A 9,891-nucleotide genomic window follows, 5' to 3' on the forward strand; every position below is an offset into this window, starting at 1 on the left:
TCATTCTGTGTCCTCTCCATATACAGTTTGGTAAATTAAATCAAGTTGTTTTTCCATTGCTTGTAATTCATTCTGTGTAGGTTTGGGTGATGAGATTTGGAAGTTCACTTTCCTTCAAAAATCCTGCACCAGAGTACCAGTCACATATTCACTTACAAAAAAATCCTCACTTCTCAGGTGAGGAGGGAGAGGGGCAGCAGTTGAAGTAAGATCCCTGTGATTCGATTTTCTCATGAAAGATGGAAAAGGTGAAAAAGGCTGCCTAGGGTGCCATCCTATCAGACAGCACAATTCTTCTTGAAATGAATGGAACTGGATCTCAGTCATTGTCACTCTCTGTAACTCGTGCAAAACAGACCTTTGTGGCTCAGATTGTATCCTGGCTATAGGCTGGTGTGTGCCAGTAAACCCCTTGGCCTTGATTGCAATGTGTGCTTATTGTTGGGTCGCGTGTCCCTCATTAAAGCCAAACACAGAGAAGGCCTTTCATGTGGCTATTATTTCAGCTTGTTAAAAAGGAGGTGGGGGGGGGAGAGGAGGGAGAAGATAAACCTTCAGCTGTATGATAATGAGGTCTTGCCACCTTTATGCCAGCCCCTGTCCAGGAGGTTTATGCTGCCCTTCACCTGTAAAAAGAAGTGAAATAACCAGTTGGTGTGCAATTTTTGAAAATACTCTGGTCAAAGGTAACCTTTTCTTTGGTGCATGTAACTAATCCCCAAAAAGATTTTAGAGAATATTCTATTTCATTTATCCAGAACAATCCCTCCACACACGCGCACACACATAGGTGTTGATTTCTGCCTGAACCAGATGGATTCCTGTCAGTATTTTCAAAAGAGATACTGAAGCAACTTTTGCGTGGAATGATCATAACTGCGCCACAAAATTCTAGGTGAACCAAATGCAAAATGCTGATTTAGAAAGGGTGCACCAAAAGGCATGGGCGAAATGTGTTCATGCCAGATGGCTGCTGGGAGGAAGGAGGGGGTGGGGGACCACTTGCCTCAAGAAGGATGGAAACTTCTGTTGATCTTAGTTGACTCTAGAAAGTTTTTTTTTAATCCAGAATATCTATGAATCACTGGGCTTCTGTAAATTTAATATTAGCACGTAAAACCATAGGACATCTATCTTCCCTTTGCCAAAATGGTTCCTTTTGTGATCTTTTTCAGTGTTTAAACCTGTAGGAATAGAGTAATGAACTCTTCCACCATTCCATTCATACTACATATATTTAGATGCTACACACATTGGTCCTCTCTCTCTTTGTGACAGGTACTAGAAAGTTTTTTCTCCTACAGTAATCTCTGGCTTAATCCCTCACTAGGAGAAATGTTTCTTAAATATTCCTGCTTTGACATAGTCTGCAAAGACTGCATGAGAAGGAAACAAAGCAGATTGGTTTAAGAAGCCAAAACATGCAACACATTTGCTCCAATACTTATCCAGGAAAAGCATTTGCACTGCTTTTTATTTAGGAAGCATCCTTTGTGTGACCAGAAAAAAATTGTCAAGGACATTTCCTTGGAAGTAAGACCAGTCCCACTGATATATGTAAAACTTACTTCTAAGAAAAATGACCAGGGTGGCTGTCTGCCTTGGGTGAAATGCCTTGTAAACAAGTTGGGAAAAGAAGGATGCTCAGTGCAAGGGACCCAGGAGAGCCTGCTGATCTCCTGTACAGCCAGGCTTCCCGCTTCATCACCAACTGCATCAACTGTCAAAATCAAATCTGATGCTAATAGCTTTGGTGCTAAATAAAATGGGAAGCCAGATAACATCAGTGCTTGCTAAATGGTAATGAGTGCCTAACCTAGGGGGAACAGAAGGGCGGTGGGGCTCTTTAATTCACGATTGAAAGGCTAGCTGGGTACTGCAGGCTCTAGCAGATGTTAGTATGTGTGTGTTTTGATTTTTGACTTGTATGGGAGGTTTATTAGGCTAACCAGAGCCACCCCACGCATGGACACTTGGCCCAGGCACCATCTGGCACAAGCTGGGCGGCATGCAGGAGCAGGGCATCGCATTGGTGCTGGAGATCCACAGGCAGCATCTACCAGATGGACTCACTCTATTCTTCCTGAGCTAATGTAGGTTACAGTGAGGCAAGCGGATCGCTCTCCTTCCTTTCACAGCTCTGCCAAAGTCTCTACAATCCGCCCGGTGAGATGTGCACCTTTGCAGATAGAATTTCACATTTAATCGGCATGCTAGGGCATCAGCTTCCCTCCCTTGATCAAAATATTATGATGTAGGGGGTGAACAGCCCAACCCCCTGAAACCTAGCCTATCTTTTCACCCTGACCTAAGCTCATCACTACTTTTCATTTCAGGTCTCTTCCACTTGAATCCTCACTCCTCAGCCCACGTTCTCTTGTCAGAGAATGACTACTGCAGTGGCATACATACCCAACCATACCCCTCCTCCTTCCTGGTAGTGCAACACAGATGTAAAATCTTCTGGAAATTGAGGGCTGTATATCCTGTTGTGATTGTAGCTATTAAAGAGGCTGTACTAAAATAAAAGATATGAACCATAACAGACCATCTGTTTTTGTGTTTACAAAAAAGCAGAAGATAAAAAGTTGCAGTAAGTAACATAAGGGCAGCTTGATCAAAGTTTGCAGAGTTAGTTTTGAAGGATAGTCCTTTATTGTTATTGATCCTTGCTTCTATGGTACCAACCATATGGGAGCACTCAAGATGGGAGTGCTCAAGATAGCACCTGTGTGGGTTGCCTCAGCTGTTTGTTTGCCTGTCATAATCCAAGATCACAGTTGTGAACTCTGCATCAATGAATCCCAAATAATTCCAGGATCTCTAGATTCTGCAAACATAATCAGTCATGAAGACTAAAGCTACAACTGTCACTCAATTATAAATATCTTTGTAGTTATATCAGGCAATCCTACCTGTATCTGTTCAGAACTAGATCCACTGAATGCAATGTAAGTTTGTCCTAAGTAAGTGGATACAGGATTGCAGCTCAACTGTGAGATTTCGAGACATTTTATTACATAGCAATCTTACCCACATCTACCTGGTATGTCTCACTGAACTCAGTGGAGTTTACATTTGAGTCCAGATGCAGAGGATTCTATGTCAATTAAATTGGCATAAATCTGCATATCAAATAATCACTCTGGAGAACAAAGTGATGTGTTTTTGGATAAGGTATGTATAGCAAATACTATTTTAGAAGAGACATTCCACACAAAACATGAAGGTAGCCATGTTGGCCAAAGGAACTATTCTAAAAGAAACATGTTAAAGTCCCTATGATGTTCCTTTCTAAGTGATATATGCCTTACACACACACACACACACACACACACACACACACACACACAGAGAGAGAGAGAGAGAGAGAGAGAGAGAGAGAGAGAGAGAGATAGGGAAGGAGGGAGAGAGCAAATATTTGTCTCAAAAATAATGTGCATCCTTTTTAAAAACTAAGGTGATTAATGGAGGATGTACTTTTTAAAAAATCAAGACAGTTTCAGTTAGTCTACCTGACTGCCACCCTAAATATTACATTCCCAACTGGAACCCCCATAAACATGCACATTTCTATACACATAGACACAGAAATATGTCTCATTGAAATCAAAAGAGCTTACTCCTAGGTAAGTGGGAATAGGATTGCAGCCTTAAAGAGAGAATATTAAAATTTGTATCTGCAAGTCTGTGTGTTTAAAACAGGACTGTTGTGCTTTATGTTATCTGTACAACATCATCTTACATTCTACTTTCATACCAATTAAGGATATTATAGTTGACTTAGGCTGCAGTCCTTCTGCCAGTTAGGTTGGCTGAAATTGAATGACCTCAAACTAGAAAAGGTCACTCTTATATGCCACTGAAATCAATGAAATTTAAATTAGCAATGCCTTTCCCTAGATTATGGCTATCCAGTTCAGTGGGATTTAAACTGCCAAATAGTGCAGAACCACAGTCTTAAGAGTTTTAAGCTATAGTTATGTCTACTCTGACTGGCAGTAGACCTCAAGGATCAAGGGCATGGGTGATGGTGATGACAGTCTACACAGACCAAAATAGGTATGAACCTGTGTAGTCTGATCCTGTATATGCCTTGAGAGAAGTAAGTCCCACTGACCTAAAACAGATCTGCTCCTAGGTAAGTGCAGCAATATGCTAAGTATGTTTATTCAGAAGCAACAATAGTGTGTTCAATGGAATTTACAGCCTAATAATTTTTTTAAGGTTGCAGTTATAGTAGAATAATATACACTGCTGAAAAACTGAATTTATTCAAGTCTGACCTCATAAGCTGGAAATGTAACAGTTAAATTTATCTGGCAAATGTACAAAATAGAGTCCCTACAAGAGCAAGTAGGGCCATTTATAAAACTTGGCTGGGCAAATTCATTTATTACATTTCTAATAACTAATAACTCAGCAACTAATGTGACACAGACTATCTGTGTTCCCAAGACAGAGTTGTCAAAATCTTAAAATAAAATAGTTCAGTGTTTTGCGCAGAAGATGAAACAGGGTCTATTGCAGCAATGGGCAACTTGTGACCCAACGCTCATCAGCTCTAGCCAACATAGCTGGTGGTGGGAGTAGCTGTTGCAGTCAAACAAAATCTGGAAGGCCACAAATTGCCCACCCCTAGTATATTGTTATGTTAGCGTATGACTACATCATGCAAATTAGATGAATTCAGGCCATATGGAGAAATACTGTGGACATACTAATGAGGTCCCTTTCCCTTTCCCTAACCTGGTGAATATTTTGAGCTTCGGATCCCATCGGCTCAAGCCAAATGGCTAATGCTCAGGAAAGCTGAGAGTTGTTGCATGAAATACCTAGAAAGCAGTACGGTTGGCATGGCTGCACTATAGTGAATCACAATCAGAATCTGAGATACTTACGTATGGCCATGTGGCAAGAGAAGTTCAGCTGCTGTACAAGCAGGCCTAACAAGATGATATAAAGTGTTTTGGCCACAAAAGCAGTTACCTCTACATGTACTTCCTCCTGCTGGGTCAGGAAAGTAATAATAACAAGCTGGTCCTTCAAAAAGAACAAAGGTGCTTCCAAATATGTTTATGTGGCATGTGGGATCAGTAGCCTAATGGGTATGGTGTTGATCATGACACTGATCACCAAGAGTTCAGGCGAATTAGCTGGAGCAGGGAAAGTAATAAAAGCAGTGGCTGTAAGAGCAATCCCTTTTAAAAACACCTCCTGATCCACATTCTGTTTGGATGCTATCATTGCTTGGAGAAGCAGCCATGCAAAAGCCCCTTTGTTCTTGTGACATACTGGGCTGGCAAACTGCTTGGCCTTGCTTTTCGCAGGCGGTTATGTACAGGGTTAGGGTTAGGGAGCTAATCTGTTCCGAGTTACTGCTTTGTAAAGGACTTTCCTTTAAAATGGAATTCTGGTGAAGCTCAGCTAAATGACCAAACACTGACTTGGTTTGCATGCAAAAGTCCTTGGATTCAATTCCTAGCCTTTCTACTTCTTATGTGCAACAGGGCTGGAAAAGACATTTCTGCCAGAGATCCTGGCAGAGTAGCTATCAATCAGTACATGCTGGCTTGGGTGGATCATTGCATGAATGGTGAGCCGTCCTGAGGCTATGTAGCAAGAGGACAGCATATAAAAACTTTAAACAAACAAACAAAGCTTTCTATATGCTTTTCAAAAGTACAGGTATAGCCAACAGTTGCACCAACTGTGCAACTCTTACTCTTTTTTTTTTGCTGGCCCATTTGAGGACAAATCAGGGATGGGGATCTGCTACCCCTCCTCCCCATCAGATGATCCAACTTCCATCAGTACCAACCAGCATGGCCAATAGTCAGTGATGATGGAGTTAAAGATTAGTCTAACAACATCTGGAGGGCTGCAAGTTCCCCATCGTGGCATAGTTTATCGATTTCCGGTGCCCAACTCTGTTCAACTGAAACAACTGGGATTAAGTTGGTTCTTACATCCATGCTTCAGACTATAGCATAGCTTAATGCATGATTTTCAGGTGGGCATTAGTGTGATACCAGTTTCATTTCTTCTTACTCTTTGATCTCTCAAAGTGACAAAGTTCTTCACAAAGGATATGAAATGAACAGAACTTTTCTTCCTTGCTTTCTCCACAGTCATAGAGCAAAAATAAGTCTTCTAATTGTTACATGTGGGCATGTGCCTGAATGTAAGACTGTTGTCTGCCCCTGCTCTTGTTTACTTTCTCAATACCACTTTTCTGTTGTTTCCTTAGGGATTGCTGCTGTGCAATAAGGAAACTGGTGACACATAAGGTTTCACAGGTAGAAGACAGCACACACAGGTAGCCAAATTCTTTCTGAATGTAGGACATGGCTCTGTAAATCTATTATCGTAGGGTGCAATTCTATTTGTATTTAGACAGAAAAAGAAATCTACAACTCCCAGCATGTCTCAGTCAGTTCTATGATAATTTCTTCTGTCTATACATTTATAGGATTGCATCTTTAAATGCCTTTGTGGGGGGGGGGGGGAATGAGATTGCTGCTGATCCAGCAGATGAAGATCAGCAACTGGCAAACCTGGGGTTAAGTCTAGACCTTGCCCCTGGTTTAATAGATGGCTAAGGGCAAGTTCTCAGTAGAACATGGGAATTATCAAGAGAATTGGGTTGCTGCAAAGATGCAAAAAACCGTATTATTTGTAAAGCAGTACAGACCTGTAGTACAGGCCTTCCCCAAACAGGCACCCTCCAGAAAGAGTGGACTATGGTGCACTGGGGATGATGGGAATTGTAACCCAACATCTCTGGATAATGCAGTACCTTCCTAGAGAAGTTCCTTATGTGGTCACACCAGTAAGCACTCTTTTTGTTAAGTAAACCTTGACCATTGGATCAAATGGCGCCTATTTATATTCATTTCATACATCAATGCGTCAATCTTCAAGTAGTTTACTCTGGAGTAATCCCAGGGAATTGCCCAGTATCGACTAGAGACTTAGAGAATGCACTCCGATTTCTTTTTCAACCGTTCCGTATTTAAAAAACAAAGCCAAACTTAAAAAAAAAAAATCCTCCTGTAGACTCCCGCCCCCCCACCTCAAGTTCGTAAGGTTATTTTGCGATTATTTTGCGACACATACCAAAACAGGCAGCAAAAAAAATACACCTTTCTGTAAAAACCGCGCATCCACTTCAACGATTTTTGGTCCTGAAGAACTGGCGGCAGGAGGGGGAGAGAAAGAGCCGTCCCCAGCCCAAGTCCCGCTTGCCTGTTTTGTTTTCAGCAGCCTCAGAAATGCTCCCCGCCCCCAGCGGGAGTATCTCTCTACGGAGAGAAGGGGCGCCGAGGGGTGTTAAATGTGGTCGATTTGGGAGACAAGTGTTTGGAAATGTTTCCTGCCTTGCACAGAAGGAGGGAAGATTTGCAAACTGTTGCTGCCACATGGCTCCATTCTCATTGTAATGAGGCCGGCGCGTGCCTCATCTGCTCCAGGGGAGCTGCCACGAGCCAGCCAAGCACGCCACGTGCCAACTGGGACAACAAGGCTGCGGCCGGCCCAGCCCAGCTCGGCCCCGCCCGGCCCGGCCCCGCCGCTTCGCCAGACAGCCGCCGCCGCCGCCGCGAGAAGGACGGGCTGAGCACAAAGGACACCTGCCTGCCCGCCCGCGCGGCCCCGGCCAACCTTCCTTCCCTCGGAGAGGAGCCAGCTTGCCTTCGGCCGAGCACGTGCCGTCGCGCTGAGGCGCGGGGCGAGCCGAGGGTCGCCTCGCGGCGTCGGGGAGGCGGCATGGAGCAGGGGCCGCCCGAAAGAGCGCTCCACGGCCGGCGGCCGGCCACCTTCTCTCTTCGGGCTGCTGTGCTCTGCTCCTCTCTCCGCACGCCTCCTTTGTTCTCCGGCCTCGCAAACTCGCTCGAGCATTTTAAGGCGAGTTTCCGAGTCGCACTGCTACCGGTATTATGCCCCGATGTGGCACAGTGGCTGGAGTGCTGGACTGAGACACCGGAGATCCGGGATCTAGTCCTCACTCGGCCGTGAAACTCGCTTGGGTGACTTTGGCCCAGTCACGCCCTCTCATCCCGACCTGCTTAACGGGGTTGTTGTGAGGTTAAACCGAAGAGGGTCATTGGGTTCCTTGCAGGTGGGAAAAAGGCGGGATGGAAGTGTCACCAATTACACTGTGGGCGGATCTCCTCTCGCCCCATTCTGGCAGGCCCTCTGATTTCCACAGGAATTGCCTGCCTGCGTGCACTGGGACACCCAGAGTGCCTTGAATCCGCAACTGCCTTCCCACCCCCACCGCATTAACGGACTGCCTTGTACTTCACCTCTGCAGTAATGGGCTGCTCCAGCTCCCATTTTACAGATGGACAACTGAGACTGTGCAAGAGAAGGTAACCTTGTCTAAAGCCACAGTAGGAGTCCATGGGTTCGGCAGCCCCGTTACCACCCCGCAGAATAGACCTGTAACATGAATGGGCACGTTTCATTGTCATTGCTGTGGGCCAGAGTGTTGGAGAGGCCAGGTGCATGTGTTTGAAAACGCAATCTGCCGATGGCATATTACTGTTGCTGCAGCTTTGCGCTGATGTAGTCACACCAGTACCAGGGTGCTGGCTGTATGCAAGATCCTGAGAGCAGGTCAGCCTTGATGGTTCAAGCCGACTCTATACCTCACCAACACTGATCCCAATTCCATCTTTCCTGATATATCCATTGACAATAATGGGATTTACATCCAAACCACATGTTTCAAACTGCAGATTACTCAAAGATGCTGCACCCAAAAACCTGCCCCAGGGTTATTATCTGCACTGGACAATGCTGGAGTTTTTCTCCCCCCGCCCCCCACAAAAAAAAAAAAAAAAAAAACCACCCCAAATATCTGTCTTCCTTTTCCAAGCAAAACGTGGAGGGGCAAATGGCACCAAGTGAGGAGAAAACTGGTTGGGGGTTGAGTAGGGTTGGGCAGCTCAGTTAACAATCTGCGGATGTCCGTCTTCTCTTGCCATTCAGAGTTTAACCCATAAAACAAGGTCTTTTTCTCTGAGATGTCATAACGATTACTATTGACTCCTTGGAGCCAAATCGATGGCTTCCTTTCCATACAAATGCTAGTTTATGCCTTGACGTTCTTTCCATCTGTTTGGTAGCGAACACCTGCCATTCAATAAATCGATTTTTCAATTTAATGTAACAGCTTCGCAGGACATTCTTTTTCCTTCTCCCCTCTCCTCCTCTCGTCTTCCCTCCCCTTCTTCTTTCTTTGCAAGCCAGATGCCCCAGCAGGTTCAGATCTCTGCTCAAACTAGCTCCGGGCCCACCAGCCCCATTGCCTCTCCATCAGCAGAATGGGAGCAATCTGCCCATCTGCATCCTACAGGCAGCATAAGCAGAAGGCATCGAAATGGTTACTGACTGACCTAGCAGGCTGTTCTCTGCTTCCTCCTTCCGATTTGCTACTCTTTTTCCCTGCATTTTTCAGAGCCGCCAGAATCCCTGCCTCCCCTGTTCCTGTATCAGCACTGTAATAATTTTGGTTGGTAATTAATTATTTTAAAGAGATGCCAGGAGGCAAACTTGTGGGAGGAGGGATGGGGAATATGGGCTTCTACAGCATGCTGTTACATAGTAGGAGTAGTTGCTCACAGGTGTGAGAAAATGACTCTCCACATGCACAGGTCACTCTCCCTTCTTTGATGCATATGTTTCAGGGCATTTTAAAAGATTAGGCTGAACCTAGGCTCAAATTAAACCTTAATTCACCTCACTATGGTGATCTAAAAGTGGCCAGGTCAACTGAGATGCATGGTGTGGGAGCCTTCTGTTTGCAAAGCAATATATAGGACGCATCTTCCCTGGAGGTCTGAGATGTTGTTTTACATAAAGATGGATTTTAAGAACAGTGAAGCA

Source organism: Varanus komodoensis, unplaced genomic scaffold, assembly GCF_004798865.1.
Source record: "Varanus komodoensis strain SLA01 unplaced genomic scaffold, ASM479886v1 scaffold3, whole genome shotgun sequence".
Classification (NCBI taxonomy): domain Eukaryota; kingdom Metazoa; phylum Chordata; class Lepidosauria; order Squamata; family Varanidae; genus Varanus; species Varanus komodoensis.